Source organism: Chrysochloris asiatica, unplaced genomic scaffold (genome assembly GCF_000296735.1).
Source record: "Chrysochloris asiatica unplaced genomic scaffold, ChrAsi1.0 scaffold00020, whole genome shotgun sequence".
In the NCBI taxonomy this organism is placed as follows: domain Eukaryota; kingdom Metazoa; phylum Chordata; class Mammalia; order Afrosoricida; family Chrysochloridae; genus Chrysochloris; species Chrysochloris asiatica.
Genome location: NW_006408538.1, coordinates 10,147,993 through 10,162,322, shown reverse-complemented (window position 1 = coordinate 10,162,322; position 14,330 = coordinate 10,147,993). Strand labels below are relative to the sequence as shown.

Genomic DNA, 14,330 nt, shown 5'->3' with positions numbered 1-14,330 from the left:
ACCCCCGTTGCCATTGTGTAGACTCTGACTCCTGGCAATACTAGAAGACATAGTAAATCTGCAAACCATCATTGAAGTCTTCCTCTTTTTCCCTGACCCTCAACAACATGCTTGATGCTCTTTTCCAGGAACTGGTCTCTCCTGACAATATGTGCAAAATATGTGAGAGTCTCCCCATCCTGGCTTTCAGGGAGCATTCTGACTCTACTTCTTTTAAAACAGATGTGTTTGTTCATTTGGCAGTCCATGGTAATTTCAATATTCTTCGGCAACACCAAAATCCAAATGCATCAATTATTTTACTGTATTCCTTATTCATTGTCCAGCTTTAGCTTGCATATCAGACAATTAAACTGCTATGGCTTGCTTCAAGCTTACCTTAGTCCTCAAAGTGGCATCTTTGCTCTTTAACACTTTAAAGAAGACTTTTGCAGCAGATTTGCCTAATGCAATGTTGGTGGTGGTGTTGAGCGCTGTGGAGTGGGTTCCGACCCACAGCAACCCTGTATAGGGTTTCCCAGGAGCAGCTGGTGAACTTGAACCATGGACCTTGCTGTTCAAACGACTGCAGTCTGACACATTAACTCACAGCGCCACATCAGGTAACACTTTCCTTGATTTCTTGACTGTTGCATTCATGAGTGTTGCTTGTGGATCCAAGACAAATGAAATTTTTGACAACTTCAGTTCTTTCTCCATTTATCATGATGCTATTTACTGGTCCAGTTGTGAGGATTTTAATTTTCTTTCCATTGAGATGCAATCCGTACTGAAGGCTGTAGCCTTTGATCTTCATCAGTAAGTGCTTCACTTTCAGTAAGCAATAGTGTGCCGTCTGCATATCAAAGTTTGTTGAAGAGTCTTCCTCCAATTCTGATGGGGGAGGGGGGTAGGCTCCTCTTCATATGATGCAGATTCTTGGATTGTTTGCTCAGCAGGCAGATTGAATAAGTATAGTGAAAAGATACAACCCTGGGACTCACCTTTCCTGATTTTAAACCTTTCAATATCCTCTTGGTCTATGTATGGGTTCCTCGTGAGCACAACAAAGCATTCTGGAATTCACATTCTTCTTAATGTTCCCGATTATTTGTTATGATCCACAGAGTTGAATGCCTTTGCATAGTTAAGTAGACATTTTACATGTTTACAAGTAAAAATCTTTTTGGTATTCTTTGCTTTCAGTCAAGCTCTTCTAATGTTATTAATGTTATCCCTTGTTCCACATCCTCTTCTGAATCTGGCTTGGATTTCTGGCAGCCCCCCATGGATTTACTGCTACAGCCATCTTCTGAATGATGTTCAGAAAAATTTTACTTGCATGTGATATTAATGATATTATTAGATGATGTCTGCATTCCATTGGGTCGGCTTACTTTTTCCATTTGATTAGCCAGGCAGCTGTCTTCCAAATTTTTTGCCATAGATAAGTGAGTGTCTCTAGCACCAAAGTAATTTGTGAAATGTTTCCATTGGTGTTCTATCAGTTCCACGAGTCTTGTTTGTTGACAGTGCCTTCAGTGCAGGGTGGACTTCAAGATCATCAGTTCTTGATGTGATACAACCTTTTGAAATGATTGAACACTGAACACTTCTTTTTGGTACAGTGATTCTGTGTATTTCTTCCATCTTTTGAGGCTTTCTACATTATCCAGTAATGTGCCATGGAATCATTGAATATTGCAAATCAAGGCTTGATTTTTTTTTCTTGGTGGTTCTTTAAGCTTGAGAAATACTGAGCAGGTTCTTCTGCTTTCGTTCTCTGACTCCAGGACTTTGCATGATTCATATTATAATAATTTAATTTATCTTCTCAAGCTGCCTTTTGAAATTTTCTATTCAGCTTTGTAACTTTCTCATTTCTTCCATTAACTTTAGCATCTCTGTGTTCAAAAGCAAGTTTCAGAATTTCTTCTGACAGCCAATTTGGTCTGTTCTTTGTTTCTTGTGTTTTTAGTGACTTTTTGCTATTTTCATGTGTACTATTCCGGATGTCATTCTACAACTCTCCTGGTCTGCGGTTATTAGTGTCTAATGCATCACATCTGTTCTGGACATGATCTCTGTATTCAGGTGAAATGTACTCAAGATTATGTTTTCTTCAGGTTCAACCTATTCTTGCATGTGGTCTATTCCACAGTAGGCTGTTGATCTTGCTTTGATATTGAACTTCTACATGTCTCTTCCCACAAATTTCATCGATTTGATTCCTGTGTATTCCATATGATGAGGTATCGGGGGTCCTATGTCGGGGTCCCGCCTCAACAAAGGAGTGCCTCGATGAAGCGTGAGGTTTTAACGTGAGTGGGAGATCTGGTAGGCGAAAGAAATAGATTAGACACAAAAAAGACAGCCTTACAAGTTTGATGCAAGCTGTCAAGCAAGCTAGCATACAGGACTAGGTTTGCCTCAGTCTTTTATTCGTTTTCAGATCAGGGAAATCAAGGCAGGAGGTACAAGTTTAATGTGATTAATTATTCAAAGAGGGTACAAAGTGATTTCATAGAATCTCATGTGTAATTCAGATCTTAGAAAATTATGTTGTGCTCAGAAAATTATCCTGTGCTCATATTCATAGCCAACCATTCTTCCTGAGTTAAAGACGCAGGCAAGCAATTATTGGTTTAAACTTTAACTTCATGGGCCCCCGTGGCCCAGGGCAGTGACTTGCGGTATCTATGAGCTAATGCTTATTTCTATATTAAATTTTTGGTGGTGAAGAGACAGACAGAAAAGTGTTAAGAGGGTCAGCTAAGTGCACATAGCCAGCGTGTACAACAGGACCCCCAGGGAGAGCGTCAGGATCAAGATGATCATGCCCATGGGCGGTTTATGGAGGTTGCTACTACTATTACTTAATCCTTTTTCATAGTCCCAAAACATCTGTTCCTGTCCAAGAGTTGTTTGGGGAAGTTTAACTAACTCTGCCTTAGGAGCATTCTCTGTACGGTTGTCAAGCATGGATACCAGCAGCTCACGTTTTAGCTTAATATTATACATAACTGAGTAGTTACCCAGAGAGTAATTATTACATCCTGCCCAAATCGCCACTGCTTGTTCCTCAGAGACCTTGCCTCTGATAACACCCCGCATAGCCTGTACTGCCAAGGCAGTGACATTTACAGAGGAGCCATTAAGCGAGACAAAGTGCGTATTATTACTGGACTTAAACATTCTTCCAGAGACTACAGCTATCGGAGTTGAAAGCAAGAAAATCAGATACAGAACACACAATGCAGTCATAAGGAGAAATTGAATAGTTTTAGCCAGAAGGTGAGTTCGCCGAAGGCTATGAGCCCAGGCCCTCATGAGTTTTACATCCTGGTCCACAAGGGCCATGACTTGCAGATCTGCAGTGGTCCCCTGGTCCAGAGTCTTGTCTGTCTTCTCAAGGGGCCACAACGTCTTGGGGTCTGCATATGTCGCCCACAATGAGGTCCCTATATAAAGTCGCTATTTATATTTTGTAAAAAGTTATTTGCAATGAATAAGCTTTTGGTCTTGCAAAATTCTATCATGTGATCTCAAGTATTCTTTGTCTCAGTAAGGTCAAAGTTTTCAACTACAGATCCTTCCTCTTTGTTTCCAACTTTCACATTCCAGTCACTAGTAATTATCAATGCATCTTGATTGCATGTTTGATCTATTTCCAACTGAAGCAGTTGGTAGAATTCTTTAATTTCTTCATCATTGATTTGAATGGTTGGTGCATAATTTGAATAGTAATCATATTAATTTTTCTTCTTACAGGCATGTGGATATTATCCGATGACAGACAGCATTGTACTTCAAGATAGAGTTTGAAATGTTCAGTTTGTTGAACCTGACATCATCATAAGCCCTATCATTGTCCTATTCTAAATGGCCAATTAACAGTCCGTTTTAGTGGATAGGATAGGGAGTAAGGTGGCTTTGTAGAGTAAGCACTAGACTTTGAATCACAAGGCTGATGGTTTGTATCCACCAGCCACTTCCCCAGAGAAGGATTTGCTTTTCTGTACCCCCAAAGATTTACAGCCTCAGAATACTTATACAGGGTTACTATGGGATGGAACTGACACAACAGCACACAAAAACAACAACTGCAGTACCTAGGATATACATATTTATGAAAAGTTCCATGTCATTTTTGATGACTTCCAGTTTTTCTAAATTCATATATCTCCAAGATGATGACTTAGTGGAATGAAGAAGTAGTGCTTATCACCAAACTCTGATGAATATCTAGGGTTAACAAACTTACTGTAAGGGAATGATTCAAAACAAAAACATAAGTTTTCTAGTAGGAAGAGAGTGATGATAGACGTTCTTTCCTTTTCTAATGTAATTACATGAGGCTAGATGCATTATAAATTGCATTTCCCTTAATACCTGGAAGAACACCTGCATTTAATAGATGTTCACTAAATATTCATAGAATACATTCATTTCAAGGGGGTCACAAGTATGAATTGATATTGCATAAACTGGTTATGTGTTGTTGTTAAAAGCCATCCAGTCGCTTTGACTCAATAGCAATCCTGAATAGGTTTCCAAGGAACTTGAACTACCAACCTTGTGGTTCACTGTGACTTTGCAGTCCAGTGATTTGTCTACAGCGTCACACCAGGACTCCCAAAACTCGTTATGTTGGTTTTCTGTGCATGCAATATTCCTCTTAACTTTTTTTGGACCATGAGTTTAAATGCAGTTTTAGAGAACATTTCATTTTCTTAAATTCCCAGTTTTCTAAGAAACTGGAACATGGCAAAACTTAAATGGTCAGCAGGTGATCTTAACTTTTCATGTAGACATTTGTGTCTTTATTAGACGGTGAGTTTCATGAGAACAGCAAATATGATCTTGAATATTCTCTACTGAATATTTCCTATGGGTCACACTTTGAGACTTTATCATCTAACTTCCTATGTGGGGCTTGACAATTTGTATCTCAAAAAAATGCAAAAGGGGATTTGAATTATAATCAACCCCCCCCCCCCCACACACACACACACACTCCCTCTGCTCTCCCATATGTGTCTCTGTTACATTTGCCCAAGGGAAGTAGCCATCAAGACATTTGTTTTGCTAACATCTGCAATGGGCTGCTCTAGGATATCTGGAGGACCCATCAACTCTTTGCTCTCTGACTTTCCCTTTCTCCCTGGTGACTGAAGCACAGAGGAGCGCTTTGAGAATGTAATTTTCTCATTCTTTTTCTTAAGAGAAATCTTTTTGGATTTATTTAGGATGAGTAAAATTCTCCTCCATGTTTTCTACCTTGTTTTCTGTTCTGTTTCTGGTACATTGGCTCACATCCTATCTTGCCTTACAGTTGTGATTTCATACTCATACTTCGGTTTTCATTATTAATATTTCTTCTTAATATTGATAACTGTCCATTTTCCAGGGCCGATCAGTAGCCACTGTTGTATTAGGCCTACCTCTAGGCCCTCCTCTACCTCGGTACTACTTCATAAGCTGCTGGCATGACTAGATCTGTCCTGGTAGACATGAATGAAGAGCCTGAATAGGGAAATCCAAAAATAAAATATTGAATTCTTTATGCAGACTGAATTTGTGAGGTTGCAAAAATTACTTCAAAGATACAGAGCAGTTCCTAAGGAAATAAAAAGTATGTTTTAAATGGTTTTATTGTTATACTTAACATTTTTTTTCTCCTTTTGTTAACCATAGCAAGCTAATTGTTTCTGATTTTCCTTTCAACAGATGCAAAATTATAATCCATTATGTGTTTATTAGGGAGCCCTAGTAGCATAGAATAGTGGTTATAAATTGGCCTGCTAAACACAAGGTCAACAGCTCAAATCTACCAACTGCTCCAAGGGAGAAAGAGAGGCTTTCTGCTCCCGTAAAGATTTACTACCTTGGAAACCCTATACAGCTGTATGCGAGGTCGCTATGCTTTGGAAAAGATTCAATGGCACATTACCACTACCACATGCATTTATTGTGATTGAGTGGCACCATATGGTAAACACTGGACTGTGATAAAAGCCAGCAAGCCACTCTGTGGGAGAAAGATGAGGCTTTCTGCTCCTGCAAAGAGTTAAAGCCTCAGGAATCCTATGCTATGGGTCAGAACTGACTCTGCAGCACTTAACAGCAACAATAGCGATGTATTTTGGAGGTTCCTAGTATGGCATTGGACTGATTTCCACAAGGTCAGTGCTTCAAATCCAGCAGCCACTCCTTGAAAACTGTATACAGGATCTAAATGAGTCAGAATTGACTTCAAGGCACTGACATTGTTAGCATCATCCAGTTGGGTTTGACTCATAGTGACCCTGTATAGGGTTTCTGATGCTGTCAACCTTTACAGCAGCAGAAAACCTCATCTTTCTCCCCTAGAGTAGCTGGTGGGTTTGAACTGTTGACCTTGCAGTTAGCAGCTCAGTGCTTATCCTACAGCACCACTAGCATTCCTCCCTTATGTATTTAGCAACTTTCATGTTTATTTTCATGTAACACCATCTATAAATCAAACCACAATATACCTGACCAATGAAATTTCCCCAATAAGTCTAGGACTTTTATGATTTATATCATTATAAAACATAAAATCATATCTAAAGAGCCTTTTTTTTGGTATTTTTTTTTTTTTAATTGCACTTGTAGTGCTTCACATAGCTGAACATAGTTTCTTTAAACTGGATAAATAAATCCCATCTCGGTCTAAAATGCCAGATGTCAGTCCAGTATATAACTGAATTGCCTAGTATAAACTTTGAAAATCAAGGGTTAAATAGGGTGTACTGCTATCTTAATGTTGGGATGGTCTCAGAGATTTCCATTATTTATCAAGTACATAGTTTGTGCACCTATTAACTACCAGACACTGTTCTGTTGTTATTGTTAAGTGATGCTCTAGGCACTTGGAATATATCAATGAAGAAAATTAAATTCCTGTCCTAGGATAGCTTTCATTCTATGAGGAAAAACAGACTAAATGAATAAATACATATACAGCCAACCAACCAAACACACATTGGTGTTATGTGCTATGGAAGTCAGAAAGATAGGAAGAGTAAGGAAGATTTGACATACATAATCTGGGGTAGATTGTAATTTTAGGTAAGGTGGTTAGGACCATAAAGAAAGTGATATGAGCAAATCCTTGAAGTATGTGAAGCTGTTAGCCTTGAAAATACATAGGAAATAACTAATGCTAAGGCCCTGAGGTAGTGGCAGATCCTATGCTCAATGAACAGCAAAGAGACCAATGAATCTGGAGTACAGAAAGAAAGGGGCAGAAAGTGTTGGAGATAAAGTCAGAGGGGTATTGAGTCCTGTATGCCATCGTTAAACATGCGGCTTTTATTATGGATCAAATGGACAGCCAATTTAAGATTCTATGCAGAGTAAACACATGATTGAGTTGCTTGTTCAGGGATTACCCACACTTCTGTGGAAAGAACAGACTCTAAATGGGACACACAGTAAGGCCACTAAGGAAGCTGTTAGGCTAAGCCAGAAACAATAGGAAGATTGCTTGGCCTATTGCAGTGCAGTGGATTGGTGAGAGCTGGCCAGGTTCTGGATATGTTTTTAGGTAAAAGCCAACAGGATTTTTCTAATGGATTAGAAGCAGAGATATGAGAACAAGAGAGATGCTAAGGATAACTTCCAAATTTTAAGGGCTGAGTATGGATGAAAAAGCTATCAACTACCTCCATGAGCCAAGTTTGGGAGAAAGATCAAGAGTTCAACATATTTCAATTTAGTCCAAATTTGGCTCTCACAAGTTTTCTTTATTTTATGAGTCTTTAATTTTTGAAACCATTGTTTAATCTCAGGCCACAAGGAGCCATAATATATTTTAAATGTTTTTAAGTGTTATAAAATCTTCAAAATGACACTTACAAAATGATTAGAGAAGTTGACTCTGACATGGGATTCTAATCAAAGGACCTTCGTAGACACAACTCCTTGCATTTAGGCAAGAACTTTGAAATTACCTGAAGACCATTTTATATGGGCTAAGCATTCTAGAAAATGAATTCAGTGCATCCAAAAATATCTTTCTAGAATAATATAAAGAACAGAATATACAGTTGACCTGGAACAGCATGGGTTTGAGCTGCATGAGTCCATTATATAAGTATGGTTTTAAAAATGTGATGCTAAACATCTCTATGTGAATCGTTCATTTCTCCAGTAAATTGTCTATCACAGCATAAAGTAATCTCTTGCGGCTCTCACATATTTTCATAGTGTTTTAGTGTAATGCCGTCAACTCTGAATGGGACCCAAACAAAGGGCCACTAGTGATGCTGAAGCGCTCCCGAGAAGCAGGAGAAAAACCAAAAAGTCATGACATTACAAGAAAAAGCTGAATCATTTGATATGTACACTAGACTGAGGATTGCAACTGTGGTCGCCTGCCATTTCAAGATACATTAATTTAGCTTAAGGACCATTGTACCTATAGTTACAAAAAAAAACCCTGCACTTTTTACAAAATAACTTTTTTAGTTTGTATTGAAAATGCGTGTCTTCTATGGGTGTAGTATATATATAGCACATATATAAACAAAATATGTACAAATCAACTGCTTCTGTTATTAGTACGGGTTCTGGCGAATGGTAGGCTATTTATTAGTAATTAAGTTTTGGGAGCAGTTAGAATTTGTATGTGGATTTTTTACTGTATGTGATGGGGTCAGTACCTTTAACCTCTGTATTATTCAAGGATCAATTATACTATTTATTTCATTTGTCATTAAACAGAATTTGGAACTGATTGTATCCAAATTTCTCAGGGTCTCAGTTTACTCGTTTGTAAAATGGAACTCAAAAATCTGTCTAAATATTTCACTTTGGGTAATTTTCATAAATTTTGTGAAAGTGCACTGTAAACTATAAAGTGTTATAAAATATTCTTATAATCAGAATATCTATGAAAAAATTTGATTCTATGTAGGTTCTCTGGTAATGTGAATATAGTGTAACAAATATAAATCTGGAATCACCAACATGAATCAAGAGTAGAGTCAAATAATCCCCAATATTACTAAAAACCTCACTATTTCTTTTATATTCAATTTTGACAACACAACCATTTATTATATTCTATATAAAGTTTCTGAGGCTACAAGTCTTTATAGGACAAAAAAGCGTCACCTTTCTCCTTGGAGTGGCTGATGGGTTTAAATTGCTGACCTGTGGTTAGCAGTCCAGTGCATATCCTACAGTGCCACCGGGCTCCATTTATTATACAGCACATATTGTTAACAATCTGTATCCTAACTAGTGAAGTGTTTTTATCAGTAAATGCTTTTAAGTTACATATTCTAAGAGTTTATGACTTAAGTCTCCCTTCATATGATAGGATTGCTAGAATATAGCTTTCCCTACAGTTTTGAAGGGAGTCTTGGTGTGACACTGTGAGTTAATGCTTCAGACTGCAAAGCCGTTTGAACTGCAAGGTTGGTGGTTCAAGCTCACCAGCTGCTCTTTGGAAACTTATACAGAGCCACTATGGGTTAGAAGCGACTTGACAGCACTTAACAACAACAACAACAGTTTGAAAATGATTTCCTTCATTTGTGTTTGGTTGGAATAGTCATATACATTTCTACCTTTGTAATTTGTATTTTAATCTTCCATTAGAGCACTAATCTTGATTTCCATCTGCTTGCCTCAAGGGCTCCATTAAAAATATGTCTCGTCACTTATGGTAATGACGGAACAGCCCTGACTTAGATAAATGGGTGAAGTAGGTTCCAAGTCTGACCATTAAAACAGTCGCTCAGTATCTTTCTGGAAAGAGGCGAATTCAAGTGAACGTGACCTCGCAAGGTTATCCAACTCTTGTCCCGCTGACCCCACTGAAGTTACAGGTAAACTTATCCTCAGCATTATTCATTGCCTGCAGACATGGCCTTAAGCTAAATTTGGGCCTAGAGAAATCTAACAAACTTTTTTTTTAATGTTTTATTGTGTATCAAACTTTTCAAGTATAACTCTTAAAGGAGAATCTAGAAAAACTGAAAAGATAGCGCGACTTCAAGGAAATACTGTTTTGTTTTTTTTTTCTTATTTTAGTGAAAGTTTAAAAACATATTCAATATAGAGATAATATTATACTCAACATTAGCTTCAACACACCAATATGTTGCTGATCTTGTTTGATGCATTTCTACCTGCTCTTCCAACTCTATATGCATACTTTTTTTTTTTCATTTTGGAATATTAAAAAAAATTAATTCCAGATACCATGTCAAAATATTATGTAATATACTATATATCTATCTCTAAGGAGCTCTGGTAGCGTAGTGGTTACGAATAGGGCTGTGAACCATAAGGTCAGCAGCTGAACACTACCAGCTGTTCCATGGGAGAAAGATGAGGCTTTCTGTTCCCATAAAGATTTAAAGCCTCGGAAACCCTGTGCAGGGTCGCTATGAGTTGGAACCGACTCCACGGCACATAACCACCACCACCACCACCATATCTATCTCTATCTCTATCTCTATCTCTATATGGTGAGGAGTCCCGGTGTGGCACTGTAGATTAAACACTGGACTGTGAACCATAAGATCGGCAGATCAAACTCACCATTCGCTCTTAAGAAACCCTATACAGGACGCTATGAGTTGGAACTGACTCGGTGGCACTTAACAACATATATGCTGGTGGTGGTTGTACACCGTTGACTGAGTTTCTACTCATCGTGATCATGCATAGAATTGCCAAGGCTGTGAGTCTTTACGTAAGTGCCACACCAAGGATTCGGCATATTTATTATACTATTATGGTTGTTAAGTGTCGTCTAGTCAGTTTCAAGTCATAGCGAACCTGTATAGGATTTCCGAGGAGTGGCTAGTGAGCTTGAACTGAATTTACGGTTCAAACTGACCTTGCACTCCAGCACATTTATCCATAGCACCACACCAGGACTCCATATGATACTACATATGTTATGAAGTCGTGGTGTGGCACTGTGGGATGAACACACATGAGGGTGTGTCAAAATTACTCTCACTCTGGCTGTAGAATTTATTTTAATCAACTTTTAGAAAAGACAGATACATCATTTTTCAAAATAATCTCCTTGCTTTTCAATACACTTGGTCCATCTGTCAACTAGCTTTCATATTCCTTTATTAAAAATGTTTTAGACTGAGCTGCAAGCCACTGCTGTCTTCACTTTTTCCCCAGAGGTGAATCTTTGTCCTCAAAAGGCTACTTTCAGGGGACAAATCAGCTGAAAGTCTAATGCAGCAATATCAGGACTATAGGGAGGTTGCTTTACTACCTCAAAATGAAGCTTTTGCAGTGTTGACAGTGTGGGCAAAGTTTGTATGGATGTGCATTGTCATACAAGATCAAAGCACCCTTGGATAGCAGTCCTCTGTGTTTAATCCAATGTTTAAGCTTCAACTCTTCAGTGAGCATCTCACTGTAATGGGCTCTGTTGATTGTTGAACCTTTTTCCTGATAGTGTTCTTGAGAATCCCAGAAAACTGTAAGCATCAATATTCCACCTGACTGTTGACATTTGGACTTTTTCTTGGTCGGTGATTGAGGATGTTTCCATACCACACTCTGTTGTTTACTCAGGCTCATAGTGATGAACTGTGTCTCGTCACCAATAACGATTTTTTTTTAAAGAAACATTTACATTCCTTTGATTATCAGTCCAAATTTTGTTTGCAGATATCCAAACGCTTCTGTTTATGCTTGTCTGTGAATTTTAGTACCTATCTCACACAAAGGTTTTGAAACCCAATGTGTCATGGGTTCTTTCACAGGAAGAGCCATGGATGGTTTGCAAATGATTTGCTACTTAATCTACTGTAACTTACCTGTTGAACAGAATCACTTCACGTGCACACTCAGTGTTGTCATCAGCCATGGACATGAATGGGCATTTTAATGTAACATAATGGAGTGTGGATATTTTTTGAATCGTCTTGTATATGTGTATGTGTGTTATTGCTGTTGGTAAGTTCTTTTGAGTCGGTTCCAAATCAAAGCATCTTTGTATGCCCAGAAGAACTCGGCATTTGTGTAGGGTTTCCAAGGAGCGCCTTGTGAGTTTGAACCACTGACCTTGCAGTTAGCAGTTCAGTGCTTATCTATCATGCTACACCAGAAATCTGTATATATATATACCACTACTATTGATTTCAACTCATAGCAACCCTATGTAAAGAGTTCTTGGAAAATGGAATGAACATGTCAAGGAAAATTTCTGTGAACTTTTTGAAGTCCCCATACACACATATACACATATACAACATAGCCAGATTCAATTTGACCAGATGCTGAAGATAATTCAATACTGATTGCAACAATACATCAACAAGAAACTGCCAGAAATCCAAACTGGAATTAGCAGAGAATATTTGTTGTTATTGTTAGGTGCCATCGAGTCAGTACCGACTCATTTCATTATGCACAGCAGAATGAAACACTTCCCAATCTTGGACCAACCTCACTACTATTGCCATGCTTGAGATGTTGCCACTTGACCAGTCCATCTCATTGGGGGTCTTCCTCTTTTTCTCTGACCCTTCACCTTACCAAACATGATATCCTTCTCCAGTGACTGGTCCCTCCTGACAATATGTCTGATGTATGAGAGACAAAATTTGGCCATCTTGGCCTCCAAGGAGCACTCTGGCTGTACTTCTTCCAAAATGAATCTATTGGTTCTTTTGGCAGTCCATGGTACTTTCAATATTCTCCTCCAACACCATAACACAAAAACATCAATTCTTCTATGGTCTTCCTTATTCACTGTCCAGATTTCACATGCATATGTGGATATTGAAAATACCATGGCTTGGGCAGAGAATATAGAACCAGGGATCTCATCGCTGAGTCAGATGGATCTTGACTGAAAGCAGAGACTACAAAAAAGATGCTTACCTGTGTTTTATTAACTATGCAAAGACATTCAACTGTGTGGGTCATAACAAATTATGGGTAACATGGTGAAGAATGGGAATTCCAGAAAACTTAAATGTACTCTTGTGGAATCTAGACAAAGACAAAGAGGCAGTTATTCAAGCACAACAAGGAAATAATACATGGTTTAAAATAAAGAAAGACGTGCTTCAGGGTAATAATTTTTTACAGTACTTATTCACTTATACTTAAAAGCTGAGTAAATAATCCAAGAAGAACTCGACATCAGGATTGGAGAAGGACTCATTAGCAACCTGAGATATGCAGATGACACACCATTGCTTGCTGAAAGTGAAGACTAGAAGCACATATTGATGAAGATCCAAGACTGCAGCCTTCAATATGGATTATACCTCAACATAAAGAAAGACAGGCTGGAAGGCCAGCAAAAATGAGGAGGAACCCCAACAAGATGAATGGGCACAACAATGGGCTCAAGCTTAACAATGACTGTAAGGATGGCACAGGACTGGGTGATGTTTTGTTCTGTTATTCATGGAGTCCCCATCTTTCAGAACGGACTCAATGGCACTTAACAACAAAACAAAGAAAACAAAAATCCTCATAACGGAATCAATCAGCAATATCATGATGAATAGGAAAAAAATATCGGCATTGTCAAGGGTTTCCTTTTATTTGGACCTGCAATCGATACCATGGAAGCAGCATTTGAGAATCAAATAACATATGGCATTGGACAAATGTGCTGCAAAGGGCCTCATTACAGTGAGAAAAAGCAAAGATGTCACTTTGAGAACTAAAGTTTGCCCTAATTAAGCCATGATATTTTCAATTGCCTCCTATACATGAAAAGCTAGACAATTAGTAATGAAGACCCAAGCAGAGTTGATGTGTTTGAATTAGAGTGTTGATGAAGAATATTGAATACACCACGGAATCCAGAATGCTCACTGGAAGTGAGTATGGAGACACACTGCCTCTTATATACTTTGAATATGTTATCAGGAGGGAATAGTTCCTGGAGAAGTGACATCATACTTGGGAAAGTTGTTGTTAAGTGCTGTTGAGTCCGTTTCAACTCATAGAAACCCTGTATATAGTTTCTGAGGAGCAGTTGGTGGGTGTGAACCACTGACTGTATGATTGTGAGTCCAATTCTTATCCTACAGCACCAAAAATAGAGGGGAAAAGAGGAATGCCTTCAAATAATTTGAGCTCAAGTATATGCCTTCAAACAACAATGGGCTCAAGTATAGAAATGGTTCAGGACTGGACAGTGTTTCATTCTGCTCAATATAGGGCAGCTATGACTAGGAATTGGCTAGCTAGCACCTAACAACATCCATCCATCCATCCATCCATCCATCCATCCATCCATCCATCCACCTACCAACCTACCTACTACCTACATATATATATATTTCACCAGGGTCGCTATGACTTGGAATTTG

General features: G+C 38.4%; 1 protein-coding gene across 1 annotated transcript in view; it reads left to right on the top strand.

Moving 5' to 3' along the window:
• CTNNA3 (catenin (cadherin-associated protein), alpha 3) overlaps positions 1 to 14,330 on the top strand; it is a 2,468,838-nt gene that overhangs the window by 891,584 nt on the left and 1,562,924 nt on the right. The gene's annotated exons all lie outside the window — the stretch shown is intronic.